This window comes from Dasypus novemcinctus, chromosome X (genome assembly GCF_030445035.2).
Source record: "Dasypus novemcinctus isolate mDasNov1 chromosome X, mDasNov1.1.hap2, whole genome shotgun sequence".
Classification (NCBI taxonomy): domain Eukaryota; kingdom Metazoa; phylum Chordata; class Mammalia; order Cingulata; family Dasypodidae; genus Dasypus; species Dasypus novemcinctus.
This window is the reverse complement of record NC_080704.1, coordinates 41,017,547-41,031,395: the sequence shown is the minus strand read 5'-3', so window position 1 is coordinate 41,031,395 and position 13,849 is coordinate 41,017,547. Positions and strand designations below refer to the sequence as shown.

At 44.2% G+C, this 13,849-nt stretch overlaps 1 long non-coding RNA gene across 1 annotated transcript; it reads right to left on the bottom strand.

Moving 5' to 3' along the window:
- Positions 1–10,070: 10,070 nt before the first annotated feature.
- LOC139438200 (uncharacterized) lies at positions 10,071–12,886 on the bottom strand. The gene is made up of 3 exons (XR_011648001.1): positions 12,806–12,886; positions 10,488–10,601; positions 10,071–10,256 (listed from the first exon to the last, which is right to left on the bottom strand). It is a non-coding gene; the product is annotated as an uncharacterized lncRNA (long non-coding RNA).
- Positions 12,887–13,849: the final 963 nt, after the last annotated feature.

Sequence of the window (13,849 nt, the reverse complement as noted above, 5' to 3'; positions counted from 1 at the left end):
AGGAAAGAATTTCTCAGAAGGAGCCAAGGACCAGGCCACACCTTAAATTCTGAGGAAGGTTGTCTTCTTTCTCTAAGAGGGTCTCCATTCTTGAAATTACCACGGATTAGTGAATCACTGTTTTTGGAATTCTCTATCATTTGAATGACTTTCAATGCCAATACTCAGTGGAATTATCCACTAGGACAAACCATTCACTTGTTTTTCAGACATTGAAGAGAGACCCAGTATAACTTCAGTGGGCAGAGGGCACAAGAGGATGTGCCCTTTTGGATTTGACAGAATATAATACCTGCTTTGTGACATCCAAAAGAGCAACATGGACTCAGAATACCAACAGCCAAAAGCTAAGAGCAGATAAACAGGGAAAGTGGCAGCTAAAGCCAGATGGTAATGCCCTCCTGGGCACTGAGGAGTAGGAGGTATTAGGCATTCTATAGAGAGACCTGTCCTGACAGGTTCCTGGACCTCCAGTATCATCTGCAGATTGCCATGGGGATTCAAAAGTAATCAAACTCAGTTACTGATTACAGACAGTAGTCAGGTAACCTTTTTGTTCCCACCAACTTGCAGAGTATGAGCAGCAGAAGAGTGTGGGAACCTTTCAGAGAAAACCCTGGAAAATATTCACTTTGCTTTCCCAGACAATGAATCAGGATTTCTATTAATTACTAATATCCAATTGTACTGCAATGTGGACAATATCCTCTTCAGCATATTAGTGCAAAAGCACAGGAATCTGCCATTCAGATATCGCCGAGTACTTCCCTAGGACCCACAATTTCCCATTTCCCAATTGCTTTAAATGTCAATGCATGTGTACCTCTGTGACCTTCATCAAGGTGATTGAGCCATGTGAAGGTGGAAAATAAAGTGCTGTGTCTGGAGGAGCATGTTGAAAGAACATATCAGCAACAGCAGTTCACATTCATAAGTGACTCGAGAAGACGCTAGCTTGTTATAAAAGTGATGGAGTGAGTGGTCAACACAACCAAGAGCTAGAGAACATCAGAAGTGACAGCAGTTCCTTCCCTCAGTACTGTGCTATGCAAAAATGCTCAGGGAATATGGAAAATAAGTCACTGTCTCTCTCATGTGTGTTTTATTTTTGCAAGATGGCTATATTAGTGTGTAGAACAATCAACATTGTGCATTGTTGTCTTCTGTCCCCTAGCTACACTGACTGCAAAGCACTGCAAGGGATGGGAAAGAGAGCAGGACACTCCCCCTTCAACACCCAGCACCTACCACACCTCTCACAACAAAATCCCTTGTCCTTCCAACTGTCTTCTTAATCCTTGTCCTCTTGCAACATCCTCTTAACACTGACCAGACTATTCTATAACCAGTGTTACAGTGGACTAATTGAGAGAAATTGAAAGCTTAAAATAGGGAAACCATCTGCCCCAAACTACCCCACATGCAGCTCCAGCCTATTGTTCAAATGCCCCAGATGCTAAAGTGCTACAAAAGTTGCACAAATCCCTCATTGCTGAATCTACAGCAAACTCTTCCATGAGAGTGCTAGCAATGTTCCTATGAGGCAATGTAACTGCCCCTGTGGGAAAACAAAAATGGCAACAGAGGTCAGACCACCAACAGGAAAATGTATCCAGTGGATGAATAGGGAAAGTGACAGCTAAAGCCTGAGGGATGCCCTCCCTCAAGCATTGAGAAATTGAAGGGGTTAAGCATCCTGGGTAGACACCTATACTGTGAGGTTCCTGGGTTTCCAGTATCATCGGCAGATGCCCATGGGGAGACAAAAGTTACCAGCTACTGCTTTTTCACAGTTCCCAGGTAGTTTTATGTTCCCACCAACTTGCAGAGTATGCTCAGCGGAAGAGTGCTGGAAGCTAAACAGAGAAAGACTTGGGTAAAAGTCATATGCCCTTCCCTAACAGGATCTGGATTCCTAATGATAACTAATAGATCATTGAATACCGCGGTGTGGAAACCACCCTGTTCAGCGCAGGAGTCTTATTAGAGAACATCTCCTTTTCCGTCATGGGCACACGAGATTCCCATGCCCCAGATGTTGCCAGTGCCAGGGTGTGCTTTCCATGTGACATTGTGAAAGGTATTTCCACCCTGCAAGTGTGAAATGAAATGCTGTGTCTGACACAGTACTGTGCTATGCAACAATGCTCAGGAATGTGGAAAATAAGTAACTGTCTCCCTCATGTATGTCTCGTTTTTGCAAGAGGGTTATATTTGTGCGTAGAACAATCAACAATGTGCACTGCTGTCTTCTGTACCCCAGCTACACGGACTGCAAACTAATGCAGGGGATGGGAAAGAGAGCAGGACACTCTCCGATGAACACACAGCACCTACGACACCTCCCACAAAAAATTCCCTTGTGCTTCCAACTATCTGCTTAATCCTTGTCCTCTCTGAATATCTTCCTAATCCTGGTCAGACTGTTCTGTAACCAGTCTCAGAGTGGACTAATTGAGAGAAACCGAAAACCTGAAATAGGGAAACCATCTGCCCCCAAATTACCTCAAATGCAACTCCACCCTATTCAAATGCCCCAGTTGCTAAAGTGCTACAAAAGTTACACAAATCCCTCATTGTTGTATCTACAGAACCCTCTTCCATGAGAGCGCTAGCAATGTTCCTTTGAGGTAATGCAACTGCCCCTGTGGGAAAACAAAAATGGCAAGAGGGGCCAGGACACCAACAGGAAAAGGAATCCAGTGGATAATTAGGGAAAGTGACAGCTAAAGCCTGAGAGATGAGCCCTCCCTCAAGCATTGAGAAATGAAGGGGTTAAGCACCCTGGGTAGACACCTATATTGTGAGGTTCCTGGGTTTCCAGTATCATTGGCAGATGCCCATGGGGAGACAAAAGTTACCAGCTACTGCTTTTTCACAGTTCCCAGGTAGTTTTATGTTCCCACCAACTTGCAGAGTATGCTCAGCGGAAGAGTGCTGGAAGCTAACAGAGAAAGGCTTGGGTAAAAGTCATATCCCCTTCCCAAACAGGGTCTGGATTCCTAATGATAACTAATAGATCATTGAATACCGCGGTGTGGAAACCACCCTGTTCAGCGCAGGAGTCTTATTAGAGAACATCTCCTTTTCCGTCATGGGCACACGAAATTCCCATGCCCCAGATGTTGCCAGTGCCAGGGTGTGCTTTCCCATGTGACATTGTGAAAGGTATTTCCACTCTGCAAGTGTGAAATGAAATGCTGTGTCTGACAGAGTACTGTGCTATGCAACAATGCTCAGGGAATATGGAAAATAAGTCACTGTCTCCCTCATGTATGTCTCGTTTTTGCAAGAGGGTTATATTTGTGCGTAGAACAATCAACTATGTGCACTGCTATCTTCTGTACCCCAGCTACACTGACTGCAAAGTAATGCAGGGGATGGGAAAGAGAGCAGGACACTCTCCGATGAACACACAGCACCTACGACACCTCCCACAAAAAATTCCCTTGTGCTTCCAACTATCTGCTTAATCCTTGTCCTCTCTGAATATCCTCCTAACCCTGGTCAGACTGTTCTGTAACCAGTCTCAGAGTGGACTAATTGAGAGAAATCGAAAGCCTAAAATAGGGAAACCATCTGCCCCCAAATTTCCTCAAATGCAACTCCACCCTATTCAAATGCTCCAGTTGCTAAAGTGCTACAAAAGTTGCACAAATCCCTCATTGTTGTATCTGCAGAACCCTCTTCCATGAGAACACTAGCAATGTTCCTTTGAGGTAATGCAACTGCCCCTGTGGGACAACATAAATGGCAAGAGGGGCCAGGCCACCAACAGGAAAAGGAATCCAGTGGATAATTAGGGAAAGTGACAGCTAAAGCCTGAGGGATGCCCTCCCTCAAGCATTGAGAAATAGAAGGGGTTAAGCATCCTGGGTAGACACCTATACTGTGAGGTTCCTGGGTTTCCAGTATCATCGGCAGATGCCCATGGGGAGACAAAAGTTACCAGCTACTGCTTTTTCACAGTTCCCAGGTAGTTTTATGTTCCCACCAACTTGCAGAGTATGCTCAGCGGAAGAGTGCTGGAAGCTAACAGAGAAAGGCTTGGGTAAAAGTCATATGCCCTTCCCAAACAGGGTCTGGATTCCTAATGATAACTAATATATCACTGAATACCCCGGTGTGGAAACCATCCTGTTCAGTGCAGGAGTCTTATTAGAAAACATCTCCTTTTCCGTCATGGGCACACGAAATTCCCATGCCCCAGATGTTGACAGTGCCAGGGTGTGCTTTCCCATGTGACATTGTGAAAGGTATTTCCACCCTGCAAGTGTGAAATGAAATGCTGTGTCTGACAGAGTACTGTGCTATGCAACAATGCTCAGGAATGTGGAAAATAAGTCACTGTCTCCCTCATGTATGTCTCATTTTTGCAAGAGGGCTATATTTGTGCGTAGAACAATCAACAATGTGCATTGCTGTCTTCTGTACCCCAGCTACACGGACTGCAAACTAATGCAGGGGATGGGAAAGAGAGCAGGACACTCTCCGATGAACACACAGCACCTACGACACCTCCCACAAAAAATTCCCTTGTGCTTCCAACTATCTGCTTAATCCTTGTCCTCTCTGAATATCCTCCTAACCCTGGTCAGACTGTTCTGTAACCAGTCTCAGAGTGGACTAATTGAGAGAAATCGAAAGCCTAAAATAGGGAAACCATCTGCCCCCAAATTACCTCAACTGCAACTCCACCCTATTCAAATGCTCCAGTTGCTAAAGTGCTACAAAAGTTGCACAAATCCCTCATTGCTGAATCTACAGCAAACTCTTCCATGAGAGTGCTAGCAATGTTCCTATGAGGCAATGTAACTGCCCCTGTGGGAAAAAAAAATGGCAACAGAGGTCAGACCACCAACAGGAAAATGTATCCAGTGGATGAATAGGGAAAGTGACAGCTAAAGCCTGAGGGATGCCCTCCCTCAAGCATTGAGAAATTGAAGGGGTTAAGCATCCTGGGTACACACCTATACTGTGAGGTTCCTGGGTTTCCAGTATCATGGGCAGATGCCCATGGGGAGACAAAAGTTACCACCTACTGCTTTTTCACAGTTCCCAGGTAGTTTTATGTTCCCACCAACTTGCAGAGTATGCTCAGTGGAAGAGTGCTGGAAGCTAAACAGAGAAAGGCTTGGGTAAAAGTCATATGCCCTTCCCAAACAAGGTCTGGATTCCTAATGATAACTAATAGATCATTGAATACAGCGGTGTGGAAACCACCCTGTTCAGCGCAGGAGTCTTATTAGAGAACATCTCCTTTTCCGTCATGGGCACACGAGATTCCCATGCCCCAGATGTTGCCAGTGCCAGGGTGTGCTTTCCCATGTGACATTGTGAAAGGTATTTCCACTCTGCAAGTGTGAAATGAAATGCTGTGTCTGACAGAGTACTGTGCTATGCAACAATGCTCAGGAATGTGGAAAATAAGTCACTGTCTCCCTCATGTATGTCTCGTTTTTGCAAGAGGGCTATATTTGTGCGTAGAACAATCAACAATGTGCACTGCTGTCTTCTGTACCCCAGCTACACGGACTGCAAACTAATGCAGGGGATGGGAAAGAGAGCAGGACACTCTCCGATGAACACACAGCACCTACGACACCTCCCACAAAAAATTCCCTTGTGCTTCCAACTATCTGCTTAATCCTTGTCCTCTCTGAATATCTTCCTAATCCTGGTCAGACTGTTCTGTAACCAGTCTCAGAGTGGACTAATTGAGAGAAACCGAAAACCTGAAATAGGGAAACCATCTGCCCCCAAATTACCTCAAATGCAACTCCACCCTATTCAAATGCCCCAGTTTCTAAAGTGCTACAAAAGTTACACAAATCCCTCATTGTTGTATCTACAGAACCCTCTTCCATGAGAGCGCTAGCAATGTTCCTTTGAGGTAATGCAACTGCCCCTGTGGGAAAACAAAAATGGCAAGAGGGGCCAGGCCACCAACAGGAAAAGGAATCCAGTGGATAATTAGGGAAAGTGACAGCTAAAGCCTGAGAGATGAGCCCTCCCTCAAGCATTGAGAAATGAAGGGGTTAAGCACCCTGGGTAGACACCTATTTGTGAGGTTCCTGGGTTTCCAGTATCATTGGCAGATGCCCATGGGGAGACAAAAGTTACCAGCTACTGCTTTTTCACAGTTCCCAGGTAGTTTTATGTTCCCACCAACGTGCAGAGTATGCTCAGCGGAAGAGTGCTGGAAGCTAACAGAGAAAGGCTTGGGTAAAAGTCATATCCCCTTCCCAAACAGGGTCTGGATTCCTAATGATAACTAATAGATCATTGAATACCGCGATGTGGAAACCACTCTGTTCAGCGCAGGAGTCTTATTAGAGAACATCTCCTTTTCTGTCATGGGCACACGAGATTCCCATGCCCCAGTAGTTGCCAGTGCCAGGGTGTGCTTTCCCATGTGACATTGTGAAAGGTATTTCCACTCTGCAAGTGTGAAATGAAATGCTGTGTCTGACAGAGTACTGTGCTATGCAACAATGCTCAGGGAATATGGAAAATAAGTCACTGTCTCCCTCATGTATGTCTCGTTTTTGCAAGAGGGTTATATTTGTGCGTAGAACAATCAACAATGTGCATTGCTGTCTTCTGTACCCCAGCTACACTGACTGCAAAGTAATGCAGGGGATGGGAAAGAGAACAGGACACTCTCCGATGAACACACAGCACCTACGACACCTCCCACAAAAAATTCCCTTGTGCTTCCAACTATCTGCTTAATCCTTGTCCTCTCTGAATATCCTCCTAACCCTGGTCAGACTGTTCTGTAACCAGTCTCAGAGTGGACTAATTGAGAGAAATCGAAAGCCTAAAATAGGGAAACCATCTGCCCCCAAATTTCCTCAAATGCAACTCCACCCTATTCAAATGCTCCAGTTGCTAAAGTGCTACAAAAGTTGCACAAATCCCTCATTGTTGTATCTACAGAACCCTCTTCCATGAGAGCGCTAGCAATGTTCCTTTGAGGTAATGCAACTGCCCCTGTGGGAAAACATAAATGGCAAGAGGGGCCAGGCCACCAACAGGAAAAGGAATCCAGTGGATAATTAGGGAAAGTGACAGCTAAAGCCTGAGGGATGCCCTCCCTCAAGCATTGAGAAATAGAAGGGGTTAAGCATCCTGGGTACACACCTATACTGTGAGGTTCCTGGGTTTCCAGTATCATTGGCAGATGCCCATGGGGAGACAAAAGTTACCAGCTATTGCTTTTTCACAGTTCCCAGGTAGTTTTATGTTCCCACCAACTTGCAGAGTATGCTCAGCGGAAGAGTGCTGGAAGCTAACAGAGAAAGGCTTGGGTAAAAGTCATATGCCCTTCCCAAACAGGGTCTGGATTCCTAATGATAACTAATATATCACTGAATACCGCGGTGTGGAAACCACCCTGTTCAGCGCAGGAGTCTTATTAGAAAACATCTCCTTTTCCGTCATGGGCACACGAAATTCCCATGCCCCAGATGTTGCCAGTGCCAGGGTGTGCTTTCCCATGTGACATTGTGAAAGGTATTTCCACTCTGCAAGTGTGAAATGAAATGCTGTGTCTGACAGAGTACTGTGCTATGCAACAATGCTCAGGAATGTGGAAAATAAGTCACTGTCTCCCTCATGTATGTCTCGTTTTTGCAAGAGGGCTATATTTGTGCGTAGAACAATCAACAATGTGCATTGCTGTCTTCTGTACCCCAGCTACATGGACTGCAAACTAATGCAGGGGATGGGAAAGAGAGCAGGACACTCTCCGATGAACACACAGCACCTACGACACCTCCCACAAAAAATTCCCTTGTGCTTCCAACTATCTGCTTAATCCTTGTCCTCTCTGAATATCCTCCTAACCCTGGTCAGACTGTTCTGTAACCAGTCTCAGAGTGGACTAATTGAGAGAAATCGAAAGCCTAAAATAGGGAAACCATCTGCCCCCAAATTTCCTCAAATGCAACTCCACCCTATTCAAATGCTCCAGTTGCTAAAGTGCTACAAAAGTTGCACAAATCCCTCATTGTTGTATCTACAGAACCCTCTTCCATGAGAGCGCTAGCAATGTTCCTTTGAGGTAATGGAACTGCCCCTGTGGGACAACATAAATGGCAAGAGGTGCCAGGCCACCAACAGGAAAAGGAATCCAGTGGATAATTAGGGAAATTGACAGCTAAAGCCTGAGGGATGCCCTCCCTCAAGCATTGAGAAATAGAAGGGGTTAAGCATCCTGGGTAGACACCTATACTGTGAGGTTCCTGGGTTTCCAGTATCATCGGCAGATGCCCATGGGGAGACAAAAGTTACCAGCTACTGCTTTTTCACAGTTCCCAGGTAGTTTTATGTTCCCACCAACTTGCAGAGTATGCTCAGCGGAAGAGTGCTGGAAGCTAACAGAGAAAGGCTTGGGTAAAAGTCATATCCCCTTCCCAAACAGGGTCTGGATTCCCAATGATAACTAATATATCATTGAATCTCGCAGAGTGGAAACAACCCTGTTCAGCGCAGGAGTCTTATTAGAGAACATCTCCTTTTCCGTCATGGGCACACGAGATTCCCATGCCCCAGATGTTGCCAGTGCCAGGGTGTGATTTCCCATGTGACATTGTGAAAGGTATTTCCACCCTGCAAGTTTGAAATGAAATGCTGTGTCTGACAGAGTATGTGCAAACAACCTACATCCAACAGCTGTTAATTTTCATGAAGATCTCCAGATGACCTCAGCTCACATATAAATAATAGGGTGACTGAGTTTGATGGGGAATACATCCCACAAAGAATTTACAGCACATTACCATACCCATGTCACTAGACATTCATTGAGTACATATCAGAGGTGACTGAATGACAAGGCTGGCAAAGAAAACAGTCTTGAAAAAGAACTAAGGAACAGTCCACATCTTAAATTCTGGGGAGAACTGTCATCTTTTCCCCCGAGTGTCTTGATTCTTGAAATTACCATTTCAAGAAGCACCATGTGGGAACCCTCTATTTTGTGCCCACTTGTAAAATATCAATACTCAGTGAAATTATCCATTAAACCAAACCACTGGCTCCTGTTTTTCACGTGTGAAGAGACCTAAGAAGACTGTGATTAGTAGAAGGCACTATAAGAGGGTGTGGAATGGGAGGACAGTTCTCAGTTACACTTAAGTTTGACAACTGTTTTGGACTAGCAATTAGACAACCCTTCCTGAAGGCACATGGCTGGCACAGACCCACTAAGTGTGTTTGGGGAAAGCTTTTTGTAAACACCTCAGTCCTGTTTGTCAATGGTTGGGATATAACAATGGACCCCACCTAACAGCACTTTAAAGTGATTTAACCAATTAGAGGACTGAACCAAAATATTTGAAATGTCAATATGCTACACAAAGACTACATAGACTCTTTGGCTTCTAGTAAAAAAGAATGTGGATTTTTTGACCTTGGGTAGGTGAACTTCAGACTCTGTCATGCCACAATGTGAATAAAGCCCATGCTAATAGAAAAGTAGTGGAGCTGAAGGTATCTATTGAGACAGAAGGTTAGAAGCTTCTTTGTAAACCTCTAAGAACATTTCATGTGTATAGTTGGCACTTTACCCTGCCTCTCTCAAATTGCAAAATACCTTCATCTGAATTTCAAGGCACAAATCACCTCCCAGTAAATGACTTTACAAAGATGAGGAAAAAGCACAGACCCTTCTGGAAGGTGCTGCCAGTTAACAGGCACCCTCAGGCCAACACAGCTTGAGGAATCCTAAGTCCAGATAGGAGCCCAGTCTCTTCAGCCTCCATGTCAAGTGTCCGTAGTTTGCCACCACAGAAGTCAGCTCGGAGCTTGGCAAAGGCAGGGTTCCTGAGCTTCCTGTTGCTTTACAGGAAGGTTACAGAAATGCCCTTTCCAAAGGGACACCAAGGTAACCACTCAGGAAACTTGCTGATCCTGGCAAAGGAAACACATATTTCAAGATAATTATGCCTGAGCCAAAAGAGGTAGGGGTTAGCGAAATGGGGAAGGAGAGGAGGGAAAACAAACACACTAATGTTCTGCTCTAAAATGTGGACTCAGGAAATGTTTACTCATTCTTTGAGTACCTGATATGTCCTGGATTCTTTAAAAAGATGACCACACTTGAGTCTCACAACCTCCATGATAGCACGGTATGGTTTCCAATTTGCAAATGAGAAAACTGAGGCTCAAAGACCATAGAGAGAAACAGCCCAGACTCAGATAATAGAGCCTCATTGTGAATGAAACATTATGTATGGCACCAGGAATTTCTGCAAAACAAGGAAAAGGCCAAAGATGCATGGAAAGAACAGAGGTAGTATTGCCTTATACTTTACATTAATTGTTGACCTATCCCTCCATGACCCCACCCAATAAATGCCCTCCCCACTCCTGCAGAGTCAGACTGTCAGACTACCATTTTCGCCACTCAATCGACAGGTCCCCTCTTCCCCCTTCGCATAGAAGGTATGGAAATTACCTTGAGATCCACATTCTCATACCTGAAACAAAAACCTGAGCAGTACTCCCACAATTCCTGGACTCCTGATTTTTTTTCTTTTTCTTTTTGGTCAATGCCATCCAGGCTTTTCTGTTCCTGCCGGCTACTGCAACGCCTTTCCAAAAAGGATAAAAAGGTTGATCAATACTTTGATTTTAAAATGTGACTATCAGGTTTTCTCTGAGATCAGAACATCCTTAGAAATGCCAATGTCACTTTAACACTACACCCAGTGTACCGAGGGACCAAATACGTACTCAAAAAAGACATCCCTGTCTAATGAAAGGAATAGGTTGTAGAAACAGGGTCTCTACCGTGGAGTTAGTCAGCAGTGGCCAAGTAGTGACCCCGAGGTAGGTGGTAGTTCCTATCTCTAGACACTCTAGGAAGGAGCACTAATACTCTCTGTAATGGTGCTTCCCATGACAATTTAAGAGCGTGATGTTAATGCAGTCGCCCTGGGAATTGAAATCCCAAAAGACATTCAAGAGTGACAGGTGAAAGGCACTTCCGGGTATTTACTGCCGGAAACACCCGGTCTCAGCTCCTCTGAGGGCTGCGCATTTTTACATTGAAAATACCACAAAACGGCCTTCATTTTCAACACAACTCTGAAATAGGACTCACAAACTCCAAAACTGCAAGTTCAATGATATTAAAACACCATTTCATTTAATAGTAAAATAAAAGGTTAGGCTCGCGGGCAGTGTCAGACCAGTAACAGTCGTAAATCAAGAGGAGTAAGGCAATTAGAACACATTGTGAATTATCGATAACGCCAAACTTTATCACAGAGCTTATGATAGAGACCAGGACCCACAGTAAATGGAATCAAATCATACCAACCACACAACTTCTTTGTAAGATGAAGTGTCAAACTGAAGTGGCAGGGGATTGTAGACCTTTAACTCTTCACTTCCGTAAACCGTCAAGTACTCACATGATTACGTCTGCTTTTGTAAATAGAATACCTCAAAATATTGATTTTTAACGAAAATATGTATATGAGGACAAGACCGGAATTTAAAAAACTATGTCAAAACACGCAATTAGAACAATCAGTTTATAAATTAAAAGGCTCTCAATCAGACGTTAATTCACTCCTCTGAAGATTGCAATTTATACCAAACCTGAAAAGAAAACTTTTGCAAAGAGGATAAATACAGTGGTTTTGTAAAGTGTAATGCCAAGCCGCGTTCAGTCTAGGCTGTTAAAATCTGCTATGCGGCAGCCTCTGAGTTTATAAACCGTCAAGTGTTCATATTAGATGATTAATTTCCATGTACTCTGAAAATATTTTCATTTCAAAAGGATATTTACGGAACACGACCAATACCAAAATTAAATAAATGCAAACGATTACAATGTCATTAAAAACAAACAAACAAAACAACGATCCACGGCGATACGCAGTAAAATAAAATATTAGCTAGATTCCCAAGGGATTGATTCCCTTCCAAATCTTAAAGCAACAAACTCTTGGCCAACCAGACCGCTATTTACCTTAGTAGTAAACTGCAAATAACAGCAAACATTTTAAGGAAAACGCAAGAAAACATGAGGACCACGTTTTTAAAATCAATCACGCATAATACATATTTATATTACGTAAAAATGCAAAACAGCAGTCAAAGAACACTGATAATTATTCAGGGTGGTGAGGGAAACAATGGCCTATAACCAGAAATAAATATATTTAAAACAGCATCTGAAGAAGACGGATTAAGAAATTTACACAAGCAAATGAGATTAAATATTGTGACATGAAACACAATAGAGCACGCAAAGGCAGCTAAGGGCCACTGTCTGTCATAATCCCACACGCCCTCCCTCAGCTCGTTAATTTCCTCCATTTCACATCTAAAATTACAGACGTCATCCAGTCCCTGATAAGAGAACTCACGAAAAGTTTACAGACCAAGATTCAACCAACGACATTGAAAAAAACAAAGGCAAAGTCAGGCCCATCGCGGCCAACGGACACTGAGCTGTCCTGGACTGACAGCAGCACAGGCAGCCGCCTCATCCTCTTCCTCGGGTTTAAACTGAAACCATCACACATGCTTAAAACCATGAAGAAAAGGGCACCAATAATAACACTTAAACTAATAAAATGGTATAACGAGTGATCACGATGTGAAATAAAACTCAACACTGCACCCAAGCGCGACCAAGCGACCTTCCCTGTCACACATTCATAAACCCTTCGGACACGTCCGTTAAAGTACATTTTTAGACAACACAACCGATTTTACGAAAATGACACCAGAAACAGCCAACTCTTGATCAGCGTTACAAATTACGCTGAATTCAACTTACATTTTTGTGATGGCAGGAGGGAGGCGCCGCCATGTTCTCACATTCCTAGGGGCCACCGTACCTACCCCCACCTCCCAGCCCCCCAGGCCAATAAGCAATCCAGGTTGAAATCTAATCCACCGGACTCCCGCCTTCCATGCTGATGATTGGTGGGCCTGAAATGATAGACAGCCACACGGTCCACTCGATCCAAGGCCCCAGCTGAAGAACTGGTCTTTGGACATATTATTTCCTCTTTCTGCAAAGTGTGCTTCATATCTGTGATTATTATGCCCATTCTGTAATGCCCAGCTCGATTCTTCCGGCACATACCATTGGCTCTTTTTTCTGTCATCTCTGATTTTGGAAATCTTGTTCACCCAATTTCTTCTGTTTCATCGCCAATTGCATCCTCCTCTGGCAAGCCTGTCCAAGTTTTATTCCTCTCACCCCTACAGGTGGATGTGAGCTCCTCTTTTGTCAAAATGGGGATATGGAAAGACTTCAGCGCTTGGATGCAAAGAATGATGTAGGCTCGAGTTAGCATAGGGCGTCGCATGGTTCAAAGGATGCAAGGTTTGCACTTGGAAATCTGGCAAGCTAGCTGCAATGTGAATTGCACGTGATAATCGGTGGGGTACACAAGGTGCAAATGGAGTGGCCTTTGAGGATCAGGGAGGAGTAGGTACACAGAAGCAGGAATATGAAACAACATGGCCGTCTCCCTTAGGAATGCAAGATCTGGCATTTTAGAAAAGACACTGAATGACGTATGTGGGAAAAGATGGGGTAAGAAAAGCAGCCAAGAGCAAAAACGCTTGGGATGGATGCTCTCTGCTTGAAGAGCCTTTGTGATTCTAAGGCCTTGAATAACCACATCCAATTTGAACTTCATATCTATCAATGAGTAGTATCGTTGTGCACAACGGATTGAAATAGAGACAAAGGGAAAAGGAAGGCCCTTTAGTTAGAAGAAGGTTGTGAGAGTGCAGCTGAGTTGCAGTGAGGGCGGGAGCTCCTACAGGTGCAGTGAAGATTCAGCCAAACCCAGGCTGAACTCATTAG